Consider the following 17,278-nt stretch of genomic DNA (forward strand, 5'->3'; position numbering starts at 1 on the left):
AAGACTTTTATACGTTATTAACCTGGAATGTATTGTAAGCAGCAACATTCTAGCTGGTTGGAAGGAAAAAAAATATTCGCAATATATAACACAGAGCAGAAGAACAGACACAAAGTTGTAGTAATTAAATATGTACTCACCAAGCCCCGGGACCTCCACTCCTAGCAGGTCCAGCAGGTCCTGCTCAAGGTCCAGGATGTCGGACCACCGGTGCGTCAGCTGTGCCTGGGTGCGCCGGACGCCAGAGATGCGCTACACTGCCCGGCGCACCTTCCCCCACCGCTTCCGACGCTCCCGGAGGCCGTACCCGGACCCAGGCCTGCCACCTGCTGCCAGGGTTGAGGGGAGGTGGCGCTGCACAAAGAAAATTAGTGCAGCCAACTCCTCCTCCCCAAATAAGGCCCGTGCCTGCACCCCTTGTGGGCGCCACCTTCCGCAAGGAAGGCGGTCGCGGCTCTGGCTGCGCCGGCGAACAGCCCTACCCTTGGACATGGTTCTGGGGACGGGGCGGGAAAGAAAAGGTAAAATAAATAAAGGAGTAAAGGAAATAAATAGCAGGCAATAGAAAGAGAAAAAGTAGCTAAAAAACAAAAAAAAGTAGACAAAAACCAAAAATATAGAAGCAGGAAAATAGTTAGAGAAAGAATAAGTAATAAAGATCCAAAAAAAGTGGCTATAAACAAAGGATTGAAAAGATTTTGGGAGGATTGAAAATCAGGCCCCAGAACCAGGCAATAGAGTGAAAAACAAGATGGCCGCGCCCATTGCGACCACGTGCGCAAGTTCGCATGATATTTTCTCCCCGAGCAAGCAAAAAGCAACGCGATCAAGTAAAAGCGGTCGCGAACAGGAAATATCGACCGCGAACATGCATTGCGCGACCCGGAACAGGAAGTAAGCATCGCGAGAGGGCGGGACAAGTGAAAACAAGATGGCCGCGCCCTTGAGCAACCACATGGGTAAGTTGGCGACCCGCGATCATGCAAAAAATACCACGAACAGGCGGGAAAAAAACTTCCGCGTCTTCGCGACATTTCCGGCGTGTTTGCGGAGATTTTTAGCATTTTCGCGATAATTTGCGAAAGTTAATTTCGCAAATTCCGCCCACCCCTAATCTTCTGCCTCTCCTCATTGAGCTCCCTCTCTAGGACTACATTGCATCCTAGGGCTGTGACATTTTATGGTTTCCTGGCATGCATTAGCACACGTATGGAACAATGGGGCTATCTCATGATGCTTATGGCAGCGCATGCAGGGAGGATCTATTTCTTCAGTTTTGGTAGCATATATTTTTTGGGCTACAATTACTTTTGATGTATTCCTAGATGAATCAATGTATCATTTATTTAAAATTGGTTGTTTAATTTTGTATTTATTTCAAACCCATGATCACTGAATTGTTTGGGGAAATTGTTCACTTCCTGTTTAGCACTATGAAAGGAGAGGGATTTTTTAGTCCAGTTGTGTCACAATTGTTCTGCTCAATTGCTCGCTTGCTGGACTCTGTGGACTCTTTGCTATCTTCAATTCCTGTTGTTATTCACCTGCTCTTCGCCTTGCTGGTTGGTCTTGCCAGTTGGAATATTTTGTCTGATCTCCAGGTTTTTTCCTTCCTGCTGGATTTTGATTAATCGGTACAAAAGAGGGTGGTGATGGACGGAGCATCAGAACCAATCAAACACTCACACCCAGTCAACAGATCTGGGTTTGATCCATCACCGTTCTTTAGCCCACTCTGCCACCCCAGTTCAGGCATGGCCATATGCAAATCAGCCTGACCCTGTGCCTCATGGGAACAGTCCAGCCCGAACTGCCAAGCCATGCCTTCCCTGGACCGGAAACAAGCTTCCTAGGACCGGTTTCTGGCATTTCAGCCGTCTTCAGCCAGGCTTGCTTGAAACCAGTGGCAAAGTGAGCAAGGGACTCACGTCTGAGCATACCCTGCCAACTTATGGCGAACAAAGCGGTACAAAAGGGGGTGGTGATGGACGGAGCATCAGAACCAATCAAACACTCACACCCAGTCAACAGATCTGGAATTGATCCATCACCGTTCTTTAGCCCACTCTGCCACCCCAGTTCAGGCATGGCCATATGCAAATCAGCCTGACCCTGTGCCTCATGGGAACAGTCCAGCCCGAACTGTCAAGCCATGCCTTCCCTGGACCGGAAACAAGCTTCCTAGGACCGGTTTCTGGCATTTCAGCCGTCTTCAGCCAGGCTTGCTTGAAACCAGTGGCAAAGTGAGCAAGGGACTCACGTCTGAGCATACCCTGCCAACTTATGGCGAACAAAGCGGTACGAAAGGGGGTGGTGATGGACGGAGCATTGGGTGTGAGTGTTTGATTGGTTCTGATGCTCCGTCCATCACCACCCCCTTTTGTACGGATTTTTATTAATAGCATTGCTAGGCTCTCAGTTTGAATCGGGTGTCCGATACTGCATCATTCATTAGAAGGGCATATTTGTAAACCATGAAGACATTCCAAGCATCGCCTAGAAGACCAGCTTTTGTCAGGTTGCGATGGCAGTGCATTAAAGAAATGGAATAGGTACAATAAAGGAATCAGGTCGAAGAATTACTGTCTGCAGTAAATGACTAAGGGTCGCAGTGAAATCTGATAGATTTCACTGTACCACTCCTATGAGGCTTTGCTGCATAAAAAAGCCCACCTTGCATACATCATACCTTACGCAGGTATAATGTTGCACAGGGCTTAACAAGGTCACGCATATGCCTCGATGCGTCACTTTGTAAATATGGCGCAACGTGGTGCAAATTTCATGCTGCAAGTATGTCAAGAAAATGATGCACAGGCGGCGTTAAACTGTCAGAAGGGGCTTATGAATAACCCCCCTGTCTTTTTCTCCTATGTTGGTGCACAATGTCTACCATGTGACAACCCAGGCACCCTTGTGCCATGGCGAAATTCAACTTCACATGCTCCAACTGGCTGAATGTAAGAAGAGTAGTCAAGCCCACTGGGCCTTCTTTTTTCAACAATTTGATTTTTACCTTACCTACATTCCTGGGTCTGAAAATGTAATCATAGATTTGTTATCCAGGAGACATCATGAATCTGAGAACCCCAGGACCATTTAGAAAATCAGAGTTCCTTAATTGCTCTGAAATAACTTCCACATTTCTCGAATCAACCCATCAAGGATCGAAAGGATTATGAACTAGAAATTTTTTTTCTTCATTTTCCTTATTTCCCATAAAGAATATAAATGGTCTGATTTTTGTTCAAAGCAAACTCTTTATTTCATGAAAATGTTCACAAAAAATGTATACTTCAATTGTGCAATGAATTGTTTAATTAATCTCTTTATATAGAGGTTGAAGAGTCACTGAAGACTTAGGGGCCAATTACAATGCCGGTTGGAAAGGCTCCGAATGGCATTCAGGTCGTCGAATCTGATTCGGAACCCATCTTCCCGACTCATTTAGAAAGTCTTATGACCGACCGAATACGATAGTCATTCGGAGCCGACTCATACAGGTCTATGGACCGCGTTTCTGACTGACATATTATGATGTAAGATTCGGACAGCCTTTCCAATTTAGTTGTTCCGACAAAGATCGGCTGTCGGAATCTGAGTTTGGGGGGCCGTAGCAGGCCCCCCTTCACCTAGAGCCTTCCTAATGGGGCCCGTGGGGGTACCCATGGGACCCCTTTTAACAAACATGCAAAGTGTGGCAGGTACCATGGGTTGCCCCCAACAGGGTGCACAATTTTCTCCACCCACCCCTTTCTTTAATGGGAGCGTGTGTATTCAGTCGGAACACAGGCTCCGTTTGAAGTCAATGGGAATGCGACCGAACGGTGTTCGGAAGCATCGTAATCAGTCAGCTGGACTCTCCTAATTCGTTTCGGTCAGAAACCGTTCCGAGACCAATTTGGTCAGAATGCTTTCCAACCGACATCGTAATTGATCTCCTTATATGAAAAGAATTCTGGTGGCCACCTCTCAGTCACAATGCCACAATTTTGATCAGCCCGTGTGAGATCTGTGTCCAAAGTAAATCTGAATTAATAACTGAAATTCCTGCTACCTCTACCAACTTCAGAGTAGATTGATCCTCATAGGGAAATTGCACAACGATTATGGTCATGGTGAATTCATACACTAAGACAGATCATTTTTCAGCCCTTCCCAAATCATCCACTACTTTAAAAATGGCTGAGACTGTCTCTATGGCATATGCAGACTTCATGGATTAACCTCGAAAATAATTTTTGATCATGGAACACAATATATTTTCAAAATGTTGGTAATCCTTATGTTACACACTTGATGTTCGAATTGCATTGTCTTCTGGTTTCTTTCCACCCTCAAGCCAATAGGCAAATAGAAATATAAAAAAGAGCTCTTAAAGAGTTCTTTAGATGTTACATTTCTGCTTTCAAAGATAATTGAAAATCTCTGTTACCTGCATATGAGTTTGCCTATAATAACTTACTTCATATCTCCACCAGATTCTCCTCTTTCTATGCTTTAATTGAATTTCATCCTCGCAAATGTCCAAACTTCTTGAAGACTGACTATCCCGTACTTGCTGTCCAAACGTCATTAGAAAGGTTGAAAGAAGTCCTAAAGAAAATACTCCAAAATGTATATATTGCTAAATCTTGAGAATACTTACAGGCCAATGGACATAGGTGAAGAGCTCCTACTTTTAATATAGGAGAAAGGGTATGGTTATCATTCATCAACCTGCCTAGTTCTATCTCTCATTCAATGTTTTCCCTGAGATTTTCATCGGTATTTTGAAATTTATAAATCCTGTCACTGTGTGGCTCAAGGTTCCTCTTTCTTAGATGATTCACCCTTTCCTTTCATGTTTCTCATTTGAAACCCATCATAGACGTCATCAAACAAAAAAGAGTCAATACCCCATACTAGTTGATGGACAATCAGAATATGAGGTGCAGAATATTTGTTTTTGCCGCTACTTTAAAGGAAAGCTTAAGTATTTTAGTAATTGGAAATGGTATAATCCTTGTGATCGATCCGAGGAACCAGCAGAACAGAGTTATTTTTCCCTTTTGGTCAAACAATTGTATTTAAAAATTTCCCCAGGAGCTCCGAAGAGGAGTCAGAGTGTAAGGGTTTTACCCTTATCTCAACCATTCAGAGGTATTGCATGGAGTAAGCGGGCACTGACTCAGCTACTCATACTGCAGCCTTACACCGCTCCTTCTCAAGCCTGTTTTCTAGAATGGAATGGTGCCTTAGGGCCGTGCCATCTTGTGTTTTCCTAGCATGTGGGGCAATCTCCCTACATAACGGCTTCTGACATTGCATGCAGGGAGGATCTATTTCCTCAATATTGGCACCATATCATTTTGGGGCTACATTTACTTGTGATGTATTCCTACCTGGATGCTATGTATTATTTTATTTAAATTTGCTTGTTTATGTTTTACTTGTTTCCAATTCAAGAAATCCATAAAATATCTTACATTTCTCAGATCCTCTTTGTCACTATAAAAGGGGAGTCCATTTTGAGTCCAGTTGTCTTGCAATTGTTTCTGCAACATTACTTCAGAGAAGGTAGTCACATGTTCTAGTTATCTTGAATGGGATTTCTAAAACAAAGATATATACAAGCATCCCCGATTAAAAATGATTTTCTGGAGTAACCCATGGACATGGAAAATATCTTGTGAAAATTATTGAACCATTTCAGCGGCAAAAGTCAAGTTGGGTAATTGAGCAATATTTCTGTAAGTGTCAATAATTACCAAATTGACTGAACACCCTTTAAAAACTGGAAGATCCACAAAAAAATCTGTAGAAATAACTGACCAGATTTTGAAGACATTTCTAAATGTCTGAGAAGACCTACTGGGAACTATCTTGCACTTTTTGCTTGTGCTCAAATGGAACGGAAACCTACAGAACGCTTTGTCTCACTCATTAAAGACAGCTAGCAAAAATGAAGCAATACTCATTTGATTGTGGTTTTCACACCTTCTTGCACAAAAACAACCCCGCTCATGATGTAGTGCAATCTTGCAGCAAGGCACAAGTCTGCCTGTGTTGGCCCTGGCATCCACAAGTATACCAGGACAAGGAGGGAGAAGGAGTGTACCATATCCTATTAGATATGACACATTTCTGCTCTCCCTGTTTCATGCAAAGTAGCAGAGCAACCATGCATGGAAAGAAGAATATTTCTTTAAGGATTGTTTTTGTGGAGGAAGGAATCACTTCACAAATCATGGCATATGCACTGCACTTTATATATTGTGTCCCGATTCATAAAGGGACTTACGATTCATAACATTACAAGTGCAGAGTCTCCGCAACTCTGGGCAGAATCTCTGCACTAGTGGTGGAACCTCCACACTGAGCACTGCAGTTTGGAGATTCCGTCCGACTGTGGAGATTCAGCCCCAAGTGCAGAGACTCCGCATTCATAACATTACGAGTCATAAGTCCTTTTGTCTTTGATACAATTAATTCATAAAGATGTCTTTATGGCATTCTTATTTTCAAAGAATATCAGATTAATATACGTTATACCTCATTTGGATAGGATTGATGTTAATATCAATGGATGTGTGATAATTGTTATGTTTGCTTTTGCCTAATTGGCATAATATCAAACACAAACAAAAACTTTAAACTTGAGAGAAGAGTAAAGTCTAAGAAGCATTACCGATCCTGTGTACTTGGGAGCATGTGTGACGAAGTCTGAGGAGAAGATTGTGGTCAGTGATCTGACTGCAGAGATGTTGCATTTTCCCAAAATCTAATGGACGAAGACCAAGATGTCACCTGGCTGAAGCTATTGAAATTCAAACGCACATCAAGGTAGTCTCTCTTGCTAGTTGGTCCTTACAGGACTGAGGATTGAGAGACTTCTGCTGACCACACCACCCAGCATGTCAATTATGGAGGAGGGACACATTTCATGTGATGACTACCTGTCACACCCGTAATTGCCTTGCATCTCCTAACCAATGGCATCAATACAGAAGAGAAGAAATGAATAAGAAGATTGTGTTGTGCCATGTTGTGTGGATGATTAAGTCAGCTAGCCCCTAGATGGTACATTTTTAAAACAAGGCATTAGGCTCACTTTAAGTTACTTCAATGTCTTACAAAATGACACGTTTGTGCAAATATACATCATCAAAATATAATTGAATGATGTAGAGATTCAGCTTGAAAGTTTGTCCCATAAAGTGTTTATCCTCAAGCAGAAGATGTAAGGATCTGACAGATTGTGCAAATTCTGATTGGGTATGTTGTGGAGGGTTATGTGAGGCTGAAGGAGGTTAATTTGTTTGTGTCTAATGTCCTGGAAACACTTGTGAAACAGGAAGAGATGAATGAGACATTAGACAATCCAAGCAGGGTGCTGAGGATTCCAGCAGAAATCAACACAAAGGATCTCTCTGGCAGAACCACCTGCATTTTGGACAAAGTTTGTTTATTTTCTCTGGCCTCATAAGAAATCCAGTCAGTGTCTGGCTTGTTCCTGAGGCTCAGGAATGCAAGTCTGTTTCCCATAAAGGAGACAGAGGGTCTTTGAATTGTTTTTTTAGTCTAAAGTGAAATTGAAACAGTGTCTTGTTTTTGCTGGGATACAGAACTGTGGGTTGCAGACATGTAGTGTTTTCAGTTTGATCAAAACTCAACAATTTCTGGTTTACAATGATTTTTCTTTTCTTTGTTTACTAACTATATCACCTGAAAACAACTATGGGTACAAATACATTTTGAAATGTTCTTGTTGGAAATATGGATCAGAGGATCCCACACCAGCCATGGGGTAATAGGTCTCAATTGTAATAACTGGGACCTTTTGCTATAGCTGTCCTCGTGTCCCTGTACTAAGGACTCTAAGCTTGGACTGAAGTATAAATGTTGTCTCTTTGCCTCTGAGGGTACTGTGGTATCAACCTGGAGAGGTACTGTGGGCTACACATGCAGAACTCACAAGTGCTATAAACAATCCTCAATAAATCATTGTCCCCCAGTGTTTTTACTTTTGAAAAGGAAAGTTATTTATGACACAAATCACTAAGTAATACAGACAAATCAACAAATATATATAATATTCCACCCTTTCTAAGGGACTTAGAACCAACAGGTGGAACACACCACAGGTCTAGAACCCTCTAAAAGCCCCCTATGCACACTACAGGTCTAGACCCTTCTAAATGTACCCTGGACTACTTGTCACCACTAATGATCTGCACACTAGCAATCTTTAAGCCTTTAAAACAACATAATCTCTAAAGTGCCTAATACAGAGGCACCTTAATAAAAAACAAACCTAAAGATTATATTGGAAAGCCACTATACTGGTCAAATACAGAATTTAAATCCTTAATCCATAATGCAATTTTCAACATCTTTCAAGATGGCCGCACCAATTATTGGCATCAAGTACCATATGAAATAATTGTAACTTTTAAAAATACACATATCAATAAACCTAAAACTAATGAATGTTTCCATGTAAGGTTTTTTTGTATGTTTGATTTAAAGAGCTAAAAACCTGAAGATCTAGTAACAAAGATCCCAATTTTCCAGAGCCTCTCAAGTAGTGTTTGCTTTAAGTAGAAAAACTCTCCTAAGGTAATTCTTTTACCCCAAGAGACTAATGCTGACCAGGTGAAACTGAGAATTGGTCTCCTGGGGATCTGCCACTCTCTTGGCAGCCCATTGAACTGTAGTACTTTACTGATGGTGCCCTTGCCCTTCTAGAACACCACCACCACAATATGCACATTTATAGTGCTCGAGAGCATTCTGGGTTGCTCCACAAAGACCACGGGAAGCGACACAGGCTACAATAAATTTGCTATTCACTTTTTGAAAAGCAAAAGCACCTGTTGACATGCTGTTCTCGTGTTAGGTAGTGACTTTCAGCTTACTCCACAGTGCTTCACGTGGTAGCCCAAAAGTCCGTGTCCTGGCTGGCCTCCCAGTGGTCCAGCACCAGCAGGGAAGACAGTTTATCTCTATCTTCACATCTTCCTTTATTGCTCCCACACTCATGTTCCTGGTGCAGTGGAGTGGGCGGATGACATTATGACAGAGAGCTCATGGCTCCCTGGGCCCTAGGAATTCCATCACATTCCAGGCAATTCAGAAGCACTGGCACTACGATGGTCAGATATTACAATTGGAGCATGAGGTGCTTTTGGTACCTTGGTCCCTTCAGGGCACTGTCCCTACCCAGTAAGGGTTCAAAAGTTAGAACGTGTAGCATTCAATAAAATCTACTTTGCATGGGGTATTGGATCTTCCTGGGGACAATGAGTGTGGGGAGATGGGAGTGCCACATGTGTGCCTTCAGGAAGTTGGCCCGTTTGAGTCACTGGCCCTTCTGGGAGGAATAATTACTGAGCTACTTTCTCAATCATGCTTCACTGTGGACCTGTACAGCTCTCCCATGAGTAGAAATGACAAATGCTTCTTTTTCCAACCCTATTGGTCCAAAATGAAAGGGGTTTGGTATATTGTGCTCTTCTGAAGTGCTCCATTCATAAGGAGTGCTGGTTTCAAGCCTCCAAGTCTGTATGTTTTTTTCCATTCCCTTGGGAGCTTTATTTTACCTTTATTGAGACTGCTCTTCTTCTAATAAGGTAGAGCTCAGGTTACCTGCCATCCCGTCACTTCACTTTCTAATAGGGTCCTTGGCCCAGAGTCTTTCATCAGTAGCACTCAGTGACTCTAAAACCAGAACATACTGCATGCCTGAGCTCCCCAGTTTTCATGGACTCCTATCCACTTGCAGTGCCCCTGTCAGCCTTACAGACAGTTAGGGTACTATTTCTTGGGCACCTCTATCCAGCATTGATCAACATAAGTTCCCCTGGTACCATTTCTTCCAGGGTCCGCAATAAGATCACCCTCTATTGTCCCTAATAGGGAGTGAGAGGCCAGTGCCATTGGCCCTGGAAACAGAATCTATAAAATCCTTAGAAGTTCAAAACTAGTGTCCTCTCCAGGAAGGTGGTCATCAACAAACAGGTTCATACGTCTTCCTCCTTAGTTCTACTTCTTGAAGTCTCTCTCTTGTGTAGGGAGTTCAAAGTAGAGGTACAAGTTTCAGAATTTAGGTATCTAAATCCAATACAAAGATGCCATATTACTCATCCATCCACTTGCAAGGAATTCTAAACCTGTTGAAATCAAGTTGTTTCTTGCTAGATCTCTTTGTATACCATTGCTCTACCTACAAGTGACAAACCTACACTAGTTTCTTCTGTCCAATAATCTACAGATTTTCCTTCTGTGACTGGTGTCAGAAGTTCATCTGTTTTCCAATTGTCTCTGTGGGAAAATCATGCCCAGGGTTCTCAGTAGGGATTCAGCTAATTACTATTTAACTTGGCTAAGAAAGAGAGGTCAAAATGTGATAAAGGACTGACTCAGGAAAATATTGTAAGAACAAAAGTATATGAAGGAGAACACATATGGCAAACTTACTATTATATTTGTGCTCTGGACCTTTGTACACATATGAAAAGATATGTTAAACATTTCTATGTGTTGAACCTAAAATGTGATTGCAATAGGGCAAAATAGATATACCTTAAAGCTTTTTCCAGGTCACCATTCAGTCAAAAAGAAATGGTAATATTTCTTTTTGAATGTACAATTAGATTAGAGGGTCTACATATACCATAACCAGTGTATTCTAGGGCTGTTCTTCAATATACTGCCTAATTGGAGAAGGGTTAACTTAGTGACAGGGCTCAGATTATTCTGAAGCAGTCCCGGCAAAAGAATAACTTCCAGCATTACAGGTGAAATCTCAAACAATCAGGCCAGTGATGAAAGCATATGGTGAGTGAAAAAGAGCAAAGGAGAAAGGGGAAGTCGGACAAAAGGCGCTTAGGTACGTACCACATTAATACGTCCAACTTCGTTTGAGATTCGTTTGAGATTTCACCTGTTCCATCTTTTATTGTCGATTTCTCTGTCACCAGCCCAAAGTAAGGAATGTTGACACAGTAGGTGAATTGAGGGACAATTTCCTGGAAAAGAAAGCTCATTATGTTGACTTTGTATAAAATGCATCCCACTGAATGTGTGGTTTCTCCATCTAATATAATGCTCAAACACTAAGGACCATATGTTTGAAAATAAATTTTTGCGATTCTCATATAGCAATTTTTTGCGAATCGCTATTTGAGAATCGCAAAATGCTATGTATGTAGGATTTGCAAATAATTTAGCGAATCCTACATATTCCTTAATAATAATGACCTATGTCTGATGACTTTATGTATATTCATTTATGCAGTCTGTATGTTCAACACGCCACGCTACGTGATTAGAAAACAGTGGTTTTCTAATCACATGCTGTATTACGTTGCTTCAATGTTGGTTTATGCCATTAAGTAATGTTATTGTGATTTGCTATACTCACATCCCCTTGTTTTGTTTGAGTTTCTGGCTTATATGTGATATAGATTTATTACGTTACAGCCCTAAGGAACTCCATTTGTATAAGGAGGAAACTCGTTGACTGGTTTTGCTGTGTACATATGAAGCAGTAATAAAGAAAGATTTCGTACTGATTCCTGATCTTTGTGGAAAAATTTCTCACATCTTGTAAATATTGTAAATGCAGTAAATCTCTAGCTCTCTTGTATATTAATTCTCACTAGTTTAGGGTGGCACTTTTGGCAGGGATCTATAGGGAGTACACACAGTGAGATACACTTTCTTTGTCAATATTTTTGGAGATAAAGCTTTAGATGCGGCATCCAATTTGGTCCACTGCCCTTTGTCAGCATCTAATAAAATTACCATCTTTTGAAAAAAAAGCTACAAATATGACAAAGGCCATGCTTAGCACACTAAGAAGGTCAGACAGTCAGAGAGTTGTGGCACTCCAATATACTGACCTTAGGATGCGTACACAGAGAAAATATATGGTGGTGCTATTTTTCCATACAGCCTTTGAGTAATATCTGTGACAAAAAACAGGTTCCCAAAACTGGCATTTCAGCTTCAGCTACTTGCAATTATCCCAGATGAGCTTTATCACCTGTGGGCCTCCCAGACCCATAGAAAACAGACATATCTGCTACCTCCAGACTTTGGAGACCCAGAAGATGGTGCATTTTCCTGCATGAGGGAGACTAAAGGGAATTACCTTTTTTTGGGAAAATAGTTGCTGAAATTTGACAAACATCATGTTCGCGTGTTCTACCAGCCAGTCAGTCAGGGCTACTACTGATAAATTCCTTAGTGTGTACAAAATTTGAAAATACACAGTTTTTTATCATTTCCATATAGTCATGAGTTTGATATCTGTCATCAAACAAGTCATTAACAATGATTCAGGCCCAATTAGTGATCTGCCATGACATTATATAATTGATTGTGCAGATAAGTTTCCTAGGACAACACAAACATATTTGGTATTGCTGGACCCCAGACATTTAGTTCAACATTGCCTTTTCTTAATATTCCTGGATTTATGTGTGTCCATTTAATAAATGCAACAAAATGCTGAGCAAATTTGGTAAAAAATAAATAAAATTAAGATAGCTCCACGTGTTTCAATATATCTTCATTCTCATTTATTATTAATTGATTTACACCTTGACTTAGATCAACAATGCAAAATGAATAAATATGACAAATGTGTACATCACTAGAAATGCAAAATGTTCACAAATGTTTAAAATATTTAGAAATAAAAGAACAGGATTGCTCAATTGAATCAGGCAATATTAGGTTTCCGGATCCACTGGAAAGTCGACCCTTTTGACTCCAGTGGGCACTTTGGCTATGTTGCCACCATTATGGATGGACTTCACTTGTTTCGCTCTGACGTCCAGCTCTCTGAAACTTAGCACAAGGACCAGTCGTGTCTCCTCCATCACTAGTCTCTTTTCCTCTAAGATTCGTTTAGCTTTCCTCTCCTCTGCTTCCAGCTTGGGTTTGTGTGAAATCGGTCCTAGGTTGCCTGTATTCCAGTTCAAGAAGGACCTAGAATGGTGGTTTGGTCTGGAATGTTCCATCAGAGCAGGCTCAAGACTGATTTGCATTTGGATCGATCTAAACTGAGGTGGCATGGTGTGCAAAATAACTATGTACCGGGTAGCGGCCCAAGTAATTACCAGTTGCTGAGATTAATTCAAGCATTCCATCCGTCACTTGTATACTTTAGTGTGTTGCTCACTCTTGCGTGAGCAGTTTTTGGTGACAAAAATCTCATTCGTTTGACACATGTGTCACAAGTCCAGTAGTCCCAGCCTTCCTTTGGTGAAGAATAGATTAGCTTTGTCATTGTCGTGACAAGGACATGGATTCTCTTTTTCCACTACCTGTAGTAGACTGCAAGCATTTCAATGTATTCTGCTTTATTGGTAACACAGGGGTACAAAAGGGGGTGGTGATGGACGGAGCATCAGAACCAATCAAACACTCACACCCAGTCAACAGATCTGGGTTTGATCCATCACCGTTCTTTAGCCCACTCTGCCACCCCAGTTCAGACATGGCCATATGCAAATCAGTCTGACCCTGTGCCTCATGGGAACAGTCCAGCCCAAACTGCCAAGCCATGCCTTCCCTGGACTGGAAACAAGCTTCCTAGGACCGGTTTCTGGCATTTCAGCCGTCATCAGCTAGGCTTGCTTGAGTCCAGTGGCAAAGTGAGCAAGGGACTCACGTCTGAGCATACCCTGCCAACTTATGGCGAACACGGCTGTAATGCCAGAAACCGGTCCTAGGAAGATTTTCCTCAGATGCATTCTGTGGATACTCTCCCGGCCACTGCGTTTAATTATACCAACTTCTTCCTGTTTTGCCAAACACCTCTTGTCTTTTTATTTCTTTAAGGCTAATTCATAACCTAGCAGAACTGCAAAATGTTTAATGAATACAATATCCTGGGTGTTAACCTTTATTGGTACTTTGATCAACTAGGTCAAATGAATTGCTTAAGTTAAATCCTGCACGATTGGTTATAGGGTTGTGGTGCACTGCAAAGGAGGCTTCATAAGACAGCATCTCAATTGACCCTTTTGACACATTTAATGATTGGGGTTATTAAAGAGTGTTTATAAATTAGGAAATAATGTTTATTTACATATGTTTAAGTTAACATTACTAGGCTGAAAATGTTATTCATTGGACCGTTTACTTTGCTCTGACATCATGTTAAAGTTGCTGTAGAAAATATAACATGCTTATTTGTCTCTTGTGTTTTTCTTTTTTTGTAAAATAGTTGAAATGGGATTCATTTCATGGTCTCATGGTCTTGCTTTTTATACTGTATCTATTGCTGTGCCTTAGGAGGAAGCTATGTTGAAAGGTTCCCATATGTTGCAATAATCAAGGATGTTGCTACCTGAGCCAGAACTGTATTTCTTTTCATTTTAAAATGGCTTATTGGTCAGTTTGCTTCAATAATGTAATGTAATGTTCCTAGTTTGTAGGGTAAAGGGCATTCATACTTTTGAATATTTAAGTGCTGTTTAAAGTATTTTTTTTAAGTAGCACACTTTCTACAATGTTTTTTTTTTTTTTTTTTTGAAACCGTTTATTGCAATCTCAAGAATATACAGGTATGGGCCTACAACCTTCCGGCCGGCCGCTAGAATGACAGGAGCATATGACATACATACAAAAACACTTGGCGTTGCAGAGGAGCAAAATCAGGAGGTATCAGCGTCGTGGGCCACATCACTCTGACCCCACAATACGGTTTCATTTTACACAAACAACACAAAAACCACACCCGCAAGGCAACCTGCAATCGACAGTAACAGCACGTGCTCCCTGAATGGGGGACCCCAGCCATCCACAGGAGTCTAAAGAGGGGAAGGGGAACAAATCGAGGACTGGGGGAATTCCGTGCTCGGGGCTAGGAAAGGAGTCAAGTAAGGGGACGGGGCTGGTGAGGCCGCAGGCAGCAATGGTGGCGCGCAGATACCCCCGCGGTAGGCGTTCCAGGGGCCCCATACCTTCACCCATGCCCCAGGCTTACCCCTCGCCACATACACCACCTTTTCTCGGAACATGCACCAATCCATGTGTTCTTTCCAGGCCGACACCGCCGGGGGCCTCTGGGATCCCCACAGTTGAGCAGTGTCACGCTTAGCTATCATATATCCCAGAGTCACCCATCGCGTCTGCGGAACCGAGTAGTCAGTTGGTTCCCACACATTCAGCAGGCATCTCCTCGCTTCAGGCAGCAGCGCGACATGCGTAACCACTCGCAGGACCTCATGCACACCACGCCAGAATCGCTCCACCTTCGGGCATTCCCACAAAATATGCAAAAAAGTCGCCAAAGCACCACACCCACGCTTACACAACCCATCCTCAGCATAGCCCATACGCAGAAGCCTTGGCCCCGTCATGTAAACCCGGTGGAGTATCTTAAGCTGGACGAAGCGAAGGCGAGCCGGTATGGCCACCTCCTTCGGAGAGGCCACCGCGGAAATCCAGTCTTCGTCGTCCAACTCCAGCCCGTCGGCAACCCAAGCCTCGCGGAGGCCAGTCAGCAGGCCCGAGCGGTCATTAATCAATTTTTTGTAAATAAGGGAGATCGTGCTGTCCGGAACGTGGCCATCCAGCACTCTATCCTCCAGGGGGGAAGACTCCGGGATGGAGGCGACGTCTGGGAAGACTGAGCCCAGCGCATGACGGACCTGCAAGTACCGAAAGTATTCACTGCCCTGCAGCTGAAACTCCGTCTGCAGCGTCTCAAATGTTTTAAATCCCCCTCTCGTCCAGAGGTCCCCCACTTTACTGATGCCGATCGTGTCCCACTTCTCGAAGCCCTTCGAGGTCCACAGGGAGCCCAATCTCTCAGATGCGTACAACGGTGATGCCCGGGTCAAACGGTCCTTCCACCCCATAGCTGCGTTAGCCGCGTGCCATACTCGTACCATGACACGCGTAGGTCCCGTCAGGCGGGGGCCGGGCGCGCCAGAGTAGAGCGCTCGATTATAATCGCCACCAGGCAGGAGCATCTTGTCCATTTCAAATGCCGGGTTTAAGGCGGGCCCGTAAAGGCCATGATTAATTGCAGCCAGCTGGGAGGCCCAGTAATACCGTTTAATATCCGGGAGGGCAATCCCCCCGTCGTACCATGGGAGCGTCAACTTCGCCAGGGCAATACGCGGCCTCCTGTCCCAGAACAGGCGGCGCTGTAGACTCTCCACCTCACGGAAGTAGCGCGCCGGGACTAAATCCATAGTATTCTGGAGAGCGTACAGGAAGCGTGGCAACGACATCATCTTAAACAATGCCGCCCGGCCGAGCGGCGAAAGCGGCAGGCGCCGCCAGCGCGCGACGTCCTCCTTCAAGCGCTGGAGGGGGGGAAGCAAATTCCGCTCGTAGCGGGCCTCCGGGTCCAGAGTAATGTAAACCCCCAGGTACCGAAACCCCTGTGAGGCAATCTGGATCGGACAGCCCCGCGGGAGGACGGGAGCCTCCCCGGAAAGCACATACACACATGATTTAGCCCAGTTGATGACAAGGCCTGAATTGCGGCCGAATGAGCGCAAAACATCAACCAGGACAATCAATGATTTACGCGGGGAGGCTAGGTACAAAAGGATATCGTCAGCGTATAGGGACACGCGGTCCTCATATTCGGGGGTCCAACGGAGACCACGGATGGAAGGGTGCCACCGCAGCCACTCCGCCAGGGGTTCCAAGGCCAGCGCGAACAGGAGCGGCGACAAGGGACAGCCCTGTCGTGTGCCCCGTCCCAGCTCGAATGGGACCGATACTCTTCCATTCACCACCACCTGCGCCAATGGGCCCGAATACAACAATTTGACCCAGCTGATGAACCCCGGGCCAAATCCAAACTTCGCCAGCATGGCCCAGATGTATGGCCACTCGAGCGTGTCAAACGCCATGGTGGCGTCTAAGGACGCCAATATGGCCGGCTCCCGCACAAACGGGACACGCGCGAGCACCCCGTGCAAGCGCCGCAGATTAAGGGCCGTGTTGCGATGGGGAATAAAGCCGGACTGGTCTTGGTGGACCAGGTCGCCCACCACGCCGACCAGCCGGTTGGCTAGCACCTTGGCGAGGATTTTGGGCTCCGCATTCAAGAGCGAGATAGGCCGGTAGGATGTAACCCGGTCTCGAGGTCTCCCCTCCTTGTGGATCACCACGATTGTAGCCAGACGTTGGTCCGGCGGGAGGGAGCCCAGCGAGTGGGCCGCCAGGAACATCGCACGGAGGTGGGGTGCCAGTACATCCGGTCGCAGCTTATACAACTCGATAGGGATGCCGTTCGGGCCCATGGCCTTGCCGG

Source organism: Triturus cristatus, chromosome 8 (genome assembly GCF_964204655.1).
Source record: "Triturus cristatus chromosome 8, aTriCri1.1, whole genome shotgun sequence".
Lineage (NCBI taxonomy): Eukaryota > Metazoa > Chordata > Amphibia > Caudata > Salamandridae > Triturus > Triturus cristatus.